The 13,772-nt window shown below is 34.7% G+C and overlaps 1 protein-coding gene across 1 annotated transcript in view; it reads left to right on the top strand.

The window, feature by feature from the left end:
• SBF2 (SET binding factor 2) overlaps positions 1-13,772 on the top strand; it is a 203,834-nt gene that overhangs the window by 46,388 nt on the left and 143,674 nt on the right. The gene's annotated exons all lie outside the window — the stretch shown is intronic.

Here is a 13,772-nt window from a genome sequence, read left to right as displayed (position 1 = left end):
AAGGAATTATTTCAGAACAGCTTATTTAGGAAAGTTGGTGTTATTTCAGCTTGTCATGTGTAGCCTTGACTTCATTTGTAATTTCGTTAATCTGACACAGATATGTAAAGAATTGGGTTATCATAAAATGTAATTACATAAATGTCATGTTCTGTCTTTTTATGTTCTGCACTTAAACCATTTCAGTTTTTATCTATGTATTATGTTAGGTATATTCTGGTTTTGTTCAACATAAACATAAGTTATGGCATGAATACGTTGTCTAAAATTCAACAGAAATATATTTTATGAAATCTAAGTTTTTAAAATTATTTTGTTAAAGAAATAAATGGTGTATCTTCTGTTTGCCACCGTTAAGTGAACAAAGTCATGAACCTCTTCTGAGGGGAAAGATGCTGTCAATAGGTCTTGGTCAGGGCAGTTTCCATCAGTTCTATCTCATATTCTGTGCCTTTGCCATTTCTGTCGTTGGTTTGTAACTTTATATATATATAACTGAATGCAGAAAGCTAGTTTAGTGGGCAGCCTGAAACTTCCTGTAAGGCATATCTGATTTCTTTTTTAATTATTATTAATTGTTCTGTAGGCTGGCAAGGCTCCTGATTTTGTGTTTTTCTGATTGTTATAATGATTATTTTGATAAAATTGAGAATAAACTATGAGAGTTGTTAATATAATGTATTGAACATACTGACTTGGTTACTTAAAAGTGGCAAGGTGCTCTTTGGTTTGCTAGAATCTTTAGTGGGCTATTCAAAAGGTATAATGATTCTTTTAACCTCTCAGAATCTGAGTATTATAAGTTTACTGACAAATAAAAGTTTCTCAGGTTTCATTGAAGTGAGCTGACAACTTATTATAAACTAAGAAAGCATTTGGGTCATCAGGTTTTTGAGTAACTGAAGTTCCTTAACAACTTATTGTTTAAAATCCCTGTATTTTGTTTCAGCTATATTTTGTTTCAGCTCATTATTGCAGATAATTACTTCTCAGCCTTCTGTAAGGATTTAATTTTTCTTGAAATGCTATAGTGTAGGCAATTTTTAAAAAGTTTTTAGGAATTGCCTGAAGTTTCTGGCTTTCTCTGTGTGTGTGTGTGTGTGTAGGGAGTGGAGAATTTATGTGGTTTTGGAGAGAGACAGAAAACAAGACTGTTGTCTCTTGAATTTATAACTCTATATCCAGTTGTCACAAAGCTGTCCTTTCTAGGGCTGTGTGAAGGAGAAGAAAGACAGCTAATATGCATCTAATCAAGTGCAGTCTATTGGGCTGAATACAAGATTGTGAAATTTGAACTGGGTCATTGTATGTGTTCTTAGAATCCAGAAATAATTTATCTGTGGAGCTGATTCCTATGAATATAAATCAGTTTTGAATGTTTTCTAATAGTTCAAGAAAACAGAGTAATGGAAATGAAGTTTTTTGTTTTTCCAAACAAGTTTGTAAAAGGTTTGTGTTTTTTAAAACTGCTGTTTTTGGTGCTAAGAGTTTTTAATTTGTTGTACATATAAATCATGTTATTTTCCTCCCACCCCAAACATCCATTTCAGTAACTTGTAATATGATTTTTTTTTTTTTTGGTATAAATTGTGACATCTGGTGCAGGTTTCTTCTGCTAATTTAGCAGTTGAGTTAAACTTTAAAATTAAATATTTAAACCTGCAACTTTTTATGGTTTGCTTTGCACAACAGAAGTGCTTATTAGAATCGTTATGGTTGGAAAAGACCTTGAAGATCATCAAGATCAACCATAAACCCATCACCACCTTTCTTAATATATAAATTCTGTATTCCAGTTGTATTCATTAAAAAAAGCGTGATACAGATGAGTGATAATGAATATGAAGAAGATACTTCACACACAACCTTGCATATTCTGTGTGGTGTGACTCATTGTTTTAGCCCTTGCATTTGCCAGTTAGAAGCCAGATAAAAGCATCTGTGGAGACCTTTTGCTGTTTCCAGTTTAACCAATGCTGGACAAAAACCTTGAACATGGCAAATTTCTAAGATGAAAGAATGTGGCAGTTTGATTCATGAAGTCAGACAGACTTGTTCAATGTTCCTAAGAAACATGTGTCTCATATCCTTAGATGCAGCATCGTTTGTGTGTCAGGGACATGCTGTCAAAAGGTCATTTAAACAGATACTTTTATTGTAATGAGCACTGCAGATAAAAGTGACTTTATATCAACTTTATATCAATATAATAAAATATTAAGCATTTAAACTGGCATCCTGGTTAATATTGGCTTTCAAAGCTCCAACTTTCACAGATTTGGAGATAAGATGCTTGAGACTAAGATTTTGTATGATGATCTTTTAAGGTTTGAAGTTCTGTTTCAGGCTGCAACTCATTTAATATGAGCTGTGGAATGAATCTAGGTAAACAAGAACATGGAAACTTGAATGTCTTTTTTGATTGACTTCTGGAATGCGCTTTGAAATGTCATCTACATTCTCTGTTTCTAGAGAATGAAAATATTGCAAAAGCCTCTTCTAAAAACAAGTATCGTAGCATGTGGAAAAGAGAAAGATATTCATTAAAATATAATGGTTTACAAGGTCAGAATAAACAACGAATTAGGTTTAATATTAAAATAGTCGGATAAGAAGTGGGTACTGAATGTGTATTTGTTGACCTCAGTGTTTTTAACATTCTTCAAATACCGTGTTTGTCTAGTTCTCGACATCACCTCATGATTATTCGCTATAACTGCATACCAGAAAAGCTTATTTCACAATGACTTTCCTTCCTTCTGGCTCGGTAATGTACTTACAGAGACTTGTTGGCATTTGCAATTTTAAAGATTTGTTGTTAGACAACTTTCGTATCTGTTTCACGTCCTGCATATTGAATTCAATCTCTTTCAGATAATAGTAGAATTGGCAAGATCTCTCAAAAAGAGGGTGGAGAGTGCACATTCTCCTATATTTAGGTGCTTCCCGTGTATAACCAATGTGCTTTAGCAGTAACAATTTTTGTGAGAGCCTTTTAAATGTCCCCAATGAGTTGTCACATTTGCATTGAGTAACAGAAATTGCTTGGAAAAAATCACTTGTTACTATTCATGGTTATGGCTGAATCATTTTTATGAGCATGTCTCTTCAAAATTCTTCGATTTTGAAATCCTGGATTTGCTTTTTATTCCCTTACGATAATGTGACTTCTTTAAAGGACTTTTTAATCATCTAATAATCTAATTGTCCATTACATTTAAAAGATTATCAGTGTTCCAACTGTGCAGTTGGAAAACTGTTCTGACCTATGTAATAAATAGCTACAATTTTCTTTGTTCTTTATTAATGGAATTGTGTAAACTTAATGTCAGATGGGAAAGTGTTGCTAATTAATACAAAGAGATATTAAATGGATAGGAATTTATAAAATAATCATTTTGTCGAGTTTGGTCATTCCGAAGAGATCACTGATGTTAGTTTTCTGTCATACTGTGTTTCCATTGAAGAAAAAGTGTTGAGTTGCTTTTAATATGCCTGAAAAGGTACATAGTAATAAATTACGTGGAATCATATGTAGTTGGTATTGACATGTAAATCATAATTGTTGAATTTAAAAAGAAGGCATATTGGTATTATTTTTGCAGATTTTGGGCTATCGCAAAAATACTTTTCATTTGTATTTTGTCTGGTAAAGGTTAACAGCTTAGTTTATAGCTGATTGCTTAATAATGTATTTTCCCAGATGTTTCTGTTTACCTCTGAGGTAAGCAACAATACCGTTAAGGAAAACATAATTGTCTTAATTTTTGTGCTGACTTTGCCTTTAGACTGCAAGTGGTATATGGTGGTGTTATGGAAGAATTCAGCTAATGCCGCTTAACTCCTCAATCCCAGAATTTCGTTAGTCTGTAAACTACTAGGCTTTCTTTCCTTTTTTTTCTTTTCTTTTTTTTTTTTTTTTTTTTTCTTTTTAAAGGTGCTAGCGGTGGTGGTAAAATAGAAAGGCAATAGCAGCTTAACTAAAAAAATTAAAAGAGCCTGTATGCATTTTAATCAAAGGTTTTTAATACACCTCATCTTTCAAAACTCCCTGTTAAGATTACAAGAGGACTAACACTTAAAAATGATGAGGGAAAAAAAAAAAAGATTATTTGATTATTTTTGCTTTTGCCTCTTCCTTTTTTACCTATTTTTGTAGGATTTGGCGTTCCAGAGTTCTTTTACACAGGTATGCCTTACAATTTCTGTTTTTTAATTCAGTTGTCATCTCAGCAATTAGTCAAAAATGATTACTTAGGCATGAATACTTTGTGGCATGTTTTATGGTTCATTGATGAAACATTTTGAGATTAACAGCCACCAAATAGACACTTATTTCAAGTATACTCATGTAGTTTGTTAAAGCTCACTATAGATGTGATCTGTACTGAAGCACTTCAGGGTGTGTGGTATGGGATAATAATGACATACCTGGTGGATTATTAACTATTAAGGTGTGTCATTATTACACCATATGCACACCCTATTATGTCTTACTGTCTAAATATGATAGTGCTTCTAAGTTTTCCTTTTAAAGTAATAATTTACTCTGAGTTGGGTAACAAAGCAAATTTATGTACTTTATTTTACCTAGTATGGATGATATCTTGCTTGGGAGTTGCAAAAGCAATACTGTAATAAAACCTGTAATTAGATTTGACATTGAATTTAATGGTGGTTTCTGAAGTGTATTCAAGAGAGTGTATTTAAGAGTCATTAAGTTTATTCCTTTCAGCTATCAATGTGTGTCAGAAAAAAAAACATAGTTTTTTAATATTAGTTTCATGAAACTTATTCTTACAGTGAATGAAGTATGAATGGAATGTTCCTAACACATAATTATCTAGCATTTGTTTTAGTGCCTTAGTGCCAACTACCCCCCTTTCTTTTTTATGTTTTCTTTTTGTGTGTGGAGGTGGGAGACGTTTATGTGTTTTATGCTCACACTGATCCGGTCAGTATGAGAGGAAAAAAAAGACTGCCTAAGAAGCCTCAGTCTAGAAATGCATGAATTACGTTTATAAGAAATGCTTCATTTTTACACAGTTATATGAGAGAGAGGGCCTGAAGGTGCTGAGAAGGCTTTACTACGACTTGGTGTTTAAATTTAGTGCCAAAAAAACGCTTCCTGTATAGTTTCTGCAAAATTGTATCCTTATTAGGATGTAGGATCCATGTTCCCTAAATTATATACATTACTTCTATAAGAACTATATGAATTTTGGATGGTTGCATTTTAAAAAAGTTTAAATATATTAATTCTACTATAAATAGAAAGAGTGTAGAGAAGCTGAGCTACTTTCAAAAGGCCACACAAGGGTTAGGGGAAGATGCTAAAGACACTGCTTTGCGTTCCTGAGTATCCTGTGATAATTATATTAAACAAGAATGGAGATACTGATATCTAAGATGAGAATAAAAGTCCAGAATCCAACACAGAAAAGTGCTAGGTGTTTTGGGAAGCTGTGTAAGTTGCTATAAAATGACACACTGTTGATATGGTCTGGTTTATGATTCCAGTTCCTGGCTTTCACAGTGGCAGGATATGTATCAGCCGTCAGGTATACTAGCTCTTAAGGGGTTTTTACTTCTCGTTTATTTCTCTCTCTCTCTCCTCTCCTCCCCTCTCTCCCTCCCTTTTTTTATCCATTATTCTTTTGTCTCTCATAACATTGTCGCAATATGTTCTTACAGCTTCATTGTGCTTTATGAAAAACCTTTTCCTTTTGTATGATACCTATGACATGATCATTTTATACAGCACTCATTATTTCTCATGAGAAATAATAGATTTTCGCTGTTTACATTACTCAGCCTGTTCATTGTTATATAGTTGCCTGTCCTATTCCTGTCCTTGATCATGTCTTTTCCAAGATGGAGAATCCTACCTAGTGTAATCTTTCCTTCTATAAAAGCCTTTCCAAGCCTCTGTGTACAAGTGTTGTCCCTTCTTCCTCCCCAGCGTGATTTAGCTCAAATGTGTGTTTGATAGTTTCTTTTCTAATAATTATGAGTGTTCAAAATCTTTTTGCTCTTACTGCACATTAAAGTGACACTTTAAGGTGTCTGTTCATGTCTCAGGATCTTTTTTCCTGCATAGTAATAGGCAATTTGATTTTTTCCTATTACATGTGCATCTTTAGGGTTATTTTTTCTCAAATTTAACTTCCTACTACGAGTTTTGTCTTATGCTTTATTGCTGGTGTATTTGGTATTGTGAGATCCTTTTTAGTCCCATCATAATGAGTTTTAGCTATGATTGCCCTGAATATTCCACCTTCCACATAGCTGACACTATACTGTTCAACTTTTTCATATTTTCTTAAGTTATCATAAAAAAATAAAACAAGCTAGCCAACCCCATCACCCATCCAAAATACAGATATTGGCAGAGATCTCTGTGCGTATTGTTTCTCAGCTGCTTTTGGGGAAAACTGTTTATTCCTCCTTTAAAAAAAAAAAATCAGTTACTGATCCAGAAGAGAGCTGTCATGCTATAACATAACAACCTAATTTAATTTTTTCTTGAGAATAGTCCTATTAAAAGATTTTTTTGAAAAGCAGAATATACTGGGTACATCATTTGCCTGTTTGAAGAATGGACTAATTTACGGTGTTTGTGTAGAGAAGCTCTTCTCCAATATAATTGCTTTATTGAAAGAGTTACTAATTCAGTCCTCTGGCACTTCCTACAAGTAGCTATATAAGGAGAACCGCCTTGCTCGTGCAGTGTGGTCTAACTTGCTTGTGGCCTTTGCTGTGGTGGAGCAGCTGCACCCTGTGCATGAGAGTAGGGCTTGGATGCAGCTAGCCAGTGGGAACTGAATTGGCCACTTTGTCCTAGCTTGGAATGCGACAGGAGGAGGAGGGAAGGAAGCCAAAAGGCTAGTTCTGGATGCTGATCTTTAATGTTTTGCACACTTACTGTCAACTTTTTTCCTTTAACTTTTCCATTGATATTTGGTACTGGAACAGCTAATTTAAAATGTTTAAAAGTTGAGAAGAATGTTTTTGAGTTTCACCAAAGCAGAGCCTTTGACTCTCTGAAATTTCCAGGCGATTGACTAAGAGGATGCCTGCATGAAAATGTGGCTGTCCTGTGTTCGTGCAGAACACAGCTTTAGAATTGGGAATTAGGATGGTGTTTGTTGCTGCTTGAATTTTCCTCCAGCTCAATATGTACTGCTTTGAAATTCAAAATCCATTACTGTTTGAAACTACTTTGTGCATACTGTACATGTCGTGCTTACGTTTTCCTAAGGTTTACATGAAAAATAGTATACCTCCCATGAAAGTTCCTGAAGTGATTAAAATCTGATGCTAAACACATACCTCTGATGCTAAATACATACCTCTGTTGTTCTGATGTATACCTCAAATATTTTAGTAAAGATATATTTGATGAAAAAATATCAAAGACATTTTCATGGCAAATTGCTAGTATAGTACATTGTGCTGTAGAACTCAAATGCTTGTCTTGGGACTTCTTCATGCATTTCATTTGGATGCAGCTGTGCCATTTAAAGAGGTTACAACTTCTTCCTCTAGTACCTCTTTCATCACATCTTTGAAATGCAGGCCAAACATACTGTCATACCTCTAAGTAAACTACCATATTAGCTTGCATGCAGCAGCTTGTATGTTGATTGGATACAGTTTTCAGTGACAAATTTATTCCTCAAAAATTTGTGGAATAGAAAGCAGAAACTCTGTAGTAACTGTAGAGTTTCTGCTCATGGAGATCTTCTTACTAAGGAACTTTTGCCAAGAAGAATAGTCCAGAAGTAAAAGTATGTATATATTTCAAGTTATTTCATAACTTAATATGTACTACCAAGCCCAAAATTAAGTATTGATTTATGGAATGCAGTCAACTTGTTGCTCTTGATTAGGATCTTATAATATGCATATTTCAGCCAAAAGGATTTTCTTTCTGTCTTTGCTTAAAAAAGAGGAAAAAAAACCCAGTATATTTTGACTTTGAACATGTGAATTATGCAGGAGAGTCACTGAAAGTGGTCCCTGAGGTTCTGTGTGACATCGGAAGCAAGGCAGCAGGGAAACCCCATATAACAGGAGTGTCTGAAACCAAGCAGACAGTTCAAGCAGAAGAATATGTATGTGTTTATATCTTCCTGCAGTTGACATTGCTGAATTTTACTTTTTGTGATCAAGCCCTTCAAACTCACATAGTTGGAAGAGAAAAGAGCAGTTCAGGGCTGCCCTCATCTTTGAGGAGACTGAAGGTTTCTAGACAGTTATCTGGATGCGGGTGCTAGAACAGGGAATGGCTAAAGCCATGTGTTTTTAGATCCTGATTGGGGTGTACTAGTGAGAGCTTTGAAGTAGACTAGTCCTAATTTTCAACTGACTTTACTATGATAAGATGTTTTACATATACATACTTTTGTGTTTTAGGTTCTGGTTTCAGTGCTATATCCCTTAACTTTTGCACAAGACTGCAATTTATGTGATGTTTTCTATTCAAGTTGAGCTATATAAATAACCTAATGTTTGTGGTCATTAATATAATTCTTCAAACACTGAATGTAGATCATAATTGTAGATCATAGTTCTGTCCGCATGATTGTATGTATGGTATATGTAAAATTAAAACCTAATCTGTTTCTTCGGATATCATTTATGTTTCAGGGTTTCTGACTAGTGAAAAAGAGGGTGACTTTGAGAGCTTTCAAGCTTTTTAAATTTGATTTTATTTTTTTAACTGTGGTTTTAGAATGCATACCTGCAGTAAGTACTTGCCATACCTTAAACTGAAATAAAACATACAGACAGGGAGTGGCTTATTGTTTTTTTTGTTTGTTTCTTAGTTGCCTTACATGTACTTGCTATCTTTATCTGTTGAATTCAGTATAATGAATACTACTGTATGACTAAAAATATATTAATGTATTTCCTCTACCCTGTTTTTCACCGGGTTTGGGGGGGAAAAAAAAAAAAAACCTAAAACAAAAGAGTAAGATGGATGTAGTATTTTGCGTGGGAGTAAAGAAGGTTGTTTAAACAATAGAATAAAAATTATCGTGGATGAATGTGGGTGTTGTTTGTTTTCAGGAAAAGAAATTGTCCATTACTTGAACTTACAACCTAAGGGAAAAGCTACTTTATGAATGTACATTTCTGCAAGTTTTTGTGAATACTTTCAAGTAGATTCACTGCAAAGGACCAGACAGAGTATTTTTTCTTAATTTTTTTCCCTAGTCCAGATCATATAGTTGCTTGTTTCCTGCCTTCCTCTCCCTTTTTTTTTTGCCGCCTTTTTTTTTTTTCGTTTGTAGTTGTCAGTGTTTCCGTCTGAAGCTGCTGTTAAGATTTTCCTTCACCAAGAATCCTGTCTTTTTATAGTGTAAAAAAAAAAAAAAAAAAAAAAAGAGAGAGAGAGAAGAAGCCTAGTGTTTTTTGTAACAGTTATTTCAGATGAGCCATTAGAATTATGCATAAATAGGACTGGCATTTAAGAAATGTATAGAGTTAATCAGATATTTAAGGGTATTCTCACCATCTCACTTAACAGCTCTGCCCCTTGTTGCTCCAAGTCATGTCTTCACTGAAGTACGTTGACATTTAAGAACACCTCTGTTTTAGCGACCAGTAGGAGTTTGTCAGCATCAGTTACATGAAGAAACCACAAGAATCTGGCTTCCCGTGGGTACTGGAATACTGCTAGCAGATAATAGATCCTGCAACTGCAAAGAAAAGCAGTACTTAGTTCATTTTTTTTTTTTTTTACTGTTTGCCTCTAGTCTGCTAAAGAATAGACTGTTAATTTTTAATATCGCATTCAAATACTTAAAAGATATATTTATTTTGTAGCTTAACTTGCGGATGTTCATTATGCAGTGTGTGATTTTTAAGAACTAAGAATTCTTCTATTGCTGTGCAGGAGGATTGGTAATATTTAACCACCTTTAGTATTATGCTTTAGGTTAGAAGTCCTAGTGTGGTCTAAGTGAGTTTTCTTTCCATCTCCTGACCTTTCTTTTCTGCTTTGAATCGGGTGAAAAGATGATGGCAGAGATCCAGGAAATCAAACAGCTGATAAACCATGCTTGCTTCTTGTAAGTGGTGGTTTGCCAATACCTGCTCTGTGCCTCGCACTGGCTCCGCAGCCTTGCTGTGGAGGAGCTCTGCAGATGGGGACCTGGAGTTGTTCTAGGCAGTAAGCTGGGCATTAGCCTTATGAGGATAGGCTGAGAGAGCCAGAATTGGTCAGACTGGAGAAGGGATGTCTTTGGGAAGGGGGAAACCTAGCAGCAGCCTTTACAGCGTCTGCGGGGAGAATATCCTCCTTGCAGGAGTCTGGCCCTTCTCAGAGGTGAATGGTGGGAGGACAAGTTTCAGTGTTGTACGCTTAAAACAAGGGACCCAGCAGGCTTTAGCAGGTTGTGCAGAGGCTATGCAATCTCCATCATTAGAGCTTTTTAAGATGGAGTTGATAAAGCACTGAGCAAACGTGTCTGAATTTAGTGGTGATCTATCTCTGAGCAGGAGATTGACTGGAGACCTCCTGAGTACTTTCCACCAGATCCGCTATGATCAGCACCACCTTACATGGCATATGTAGTTGTGGATAGTGCTGAGAGGGAGGAACTCTGCAGTGCAATCACAGCCGGATTAAAACTGCTTCTCACCTTGTGCCAGGTGGCTTTAATAAATTATAAAGCATTGATGTGAAGAGAGAAGAGAATCCTTACTGAGGAGACCATTTGGAGTTTAAAAAAAAAAAAAAAGTACCATTCCAAAATCTAGCCATTCTTGAAAGGTACGGTCTAGATTAACATTTCCATGTGTCCTGGGAGAAATCTTTAGGGCCAGAAGAAAGTTAATTTAATAATTGATTTTGCAATAAGTAAAGGAAAAAAAGGGTAGCAGAAGTTACGCATGATTCGAGTTGAAGTGGTTTGTGTTTATGTGGTAAATTTATTTGCATCCAAATATCTTAGTTCCTAATTTGTTGGTAGTTCATCTATGTTTTTTGGGTAAACGTTTTCTCATAATTCGTTGCCTATTTTCAATATTAGTCCTTAATGTAGAAACGAGAACAGAAATTGGAAAATCAGTTGTTAATTTGGCAATTGTTTTTTTTTTTTTTCTGGGAATTTGAGGGACTTAGACATGGTGTTCAGCTTTTTGTAGTTCTGTTTTGAAAACATTTCAAATTGTATTTTCTTATATCTTTCAAATACGGATTTTTAAAGAAATGACAGGTAATATTCCAAATAATGTAAGTTGTGAGATATTTCTTGGCAAAGTTCTAAACATTTAATTTTGCAAAACTTTCTTTGCCTGGACATAATGTCCCTTCTGTATAAATATTTAGTGATGTGTTTAATGATAGTATGATAGTATCTTTGAATTTTAGTTGTTCATTGGAGAAAACCTGCAGCTGCCTATACCATTGCCTATAGCAATACCTGTAGCACTGAGAAGATATTTGCTTTTAATTGTACAGTTATTTTTGCTACTCCACTCAGTTACCAAATATACAGTGTATTTGTTTGTAGTATTAATGAACAGCATCAGTAATGCTTTAAGTTCATAGAAAATAGCTGCTGGAGGTTGTTGATTACCAAGATAGCAATTTTAAGAGTCAAAACCTCCTGATGCCAAGTCACTAGAGGCCTGTAAGTTCTTCCCAACGCATTTACTCTTGGCCCTGTCTAGAGACAGGCTGTGTACTTGATTCAGTAGGAATTTAACTGGATGTGGCTTTTTAATGATAAATAACTTGGATTAATTGTTAGGTGGCATGCTTAGTTAGAGTTATTTATGAGGGCATGGTTGTGTACTGAAAAATGGAGTGAGAGAACTAGCTGCTGGTTGCAGTCTATGCTGTGATGGCTATAAAAAGGAATTAACCTGCTTCATCATGTAATCCTTTAATTTTCTGGAAAAGAAACCCCTAAGCAATTCAGAAATTCATTTCATTGTCAGTGTGTAAAGAAACAGAGTTTATTCATTCTCTAAGCTCCTTTTTTCTGTCACAAATGTCTAATTGCTAATCGAGTGATCTAATGGCTCGTATGCAGACTCTGTTTTTTAACTCCTGCAAGCATAGTGGAGTAACTTTTTTTTTTCTCCCTAATTTTTTAAAATAGTAGTTTTGATTTTTATTTTTTTTTACTCATAGGTAGATCTCTGAAGTATGTTTCAGTTATAAGACTTTATTTTTAATTTCAGGAAAACATGTGAAAGAGCAAGTTGTAATGGTTTACCTGTTATCTGGCGAATTTGCCATTTTTCCATTTTATCAAAGAAATATTCAAAATTTGTTTGTATATCTATTGCAAGGATCTTTAAAATATCCATCCTGGTGAAGTGGGTATTGGTTTTGTATATAAAACATACCAACTGTTCACTTTTTTCATCTTGAATATGATTGTATGTTGTGTTTACAAAATACCTAGTATATATTTGTGGGAATTACTTTGAAATATAGCTGAAATGTAATGAAACTGATGTTTTCGTTTTCTTCCAGAAAAAGGTTTTTTTTTTTTTTTTTTTTTTTTTCCTTTTTGGGAGCATCCTTTAAAAAACAAAGATGGAGGGGAGAGAGAAATCTAATGTTTCTCCTTAACATATTTAGATAACTTTAGGCTGAAACTGTTTTCTTGTGCAATTTGCATTTTGTTTTGAAGGATGTTTTTCATGAGTAAAATGAGAATATTTTCTTTTTTCAAATAAGAAAAAGTGATACGGATGCATCAAGGTAACTAGATGTTTACTATGAAGTTAATGTAAATACATACATAGATTTTAAATATATCATATTTCTAGGTTTTATTTCATGTGGGGTTTGCTTGGCAAACCTGCCTGGGGCTTCATCAAATTGCTGCGCGAGGAGGTATTTGTCTGACAGAGACTGCTTGGCTTTTTAAACTCGTCTCATTGTTACAAAGCAGTCCCAGCTGCGATGTGGAATGCGGCACGAACTTCCGGGAAGTTGTAAGCACTGCTTTAGAAAAATGCCTAAATAGGAGTGTCTTCAGTTGGTGACTAAGGATAACTGAACTCAGCGTAGCAATTCTTTAATTCTTTGTTTTCCTGTCCTGCAGTGAGGCACGGTCTTGGCAGTGGGTGTCAGGATAAAGGAAAGGAAAGGTGAATGCTGCTTATAAGCAGGAACCACAGGAGGCTCTGTTTATTTCTTTTACTTGTTTTGTAATGAAATCTGTTGTTTCAGTGAATAAGCAAGAGGCAATGACATGCAGAATTGCACGTTCTAGTGAGATGCTGACCTGCCAAGATTCCTTTCATTTACAACATATTCCAGAAAAAGCTTTTGACCAGAAGCATCATGTTACTACTTAGTAAGCTGTTCTTAGAGCAAGAGAATGCAGAATTTCTGAAATTACAGTTTACATCTTAGTATAAGAGCTTAGTGTGATTGTGTTGAGGAGGGTTTAGGTAGTGTTGTGAACATTTTATGTGTTTCTCTAATGTATTAGTTTTTATAGTAGAGTTAAAATATTTTATTGCACTGTGCCAGAGATTGGTCTTTTTAATCATTCCTTTTTTCAGATTTCTCAACTACTCGAAGATATTTGGTGGAAGGGAATATCCGCTATTTTTGTTCTGAATCTTGAGAGTTTTTTTCCCCGCCGTTTTACAGATGATGCATTAGAGTTAGAAATCACTGCAGTTCATAGCTGTACTGTGCTGATAAATTAAGTTCCGATGTCTCCCGTTTAAGGGAATAGCTGTGTTTTCATGACACAGAAATCTGTGACTGTGTCTACTACACACTTAGT

This window comes from Tinamus guttatus, unplaced genomic scaffold (assembly GCF_059628265.1).
Source record: "Tinamus guttatus ecotype Peru unplaced genomic scaffold, ASM5962826v1 Tinamus_guttatus_pri_ptg000240l, whole genome shotgun sequence".
NCBI classification, from domain to species: Eukaryota; Metazoa; Chordata; class Aves; order Tinamiformes; family Tinamidae; genus Tinamus; species Tinamus guttatus.
The sequence above is the reverse complement of the archived record's forward strand: the minus strand, read 5'-3'. Positions and strand labels throughout refer to the sequence as shown.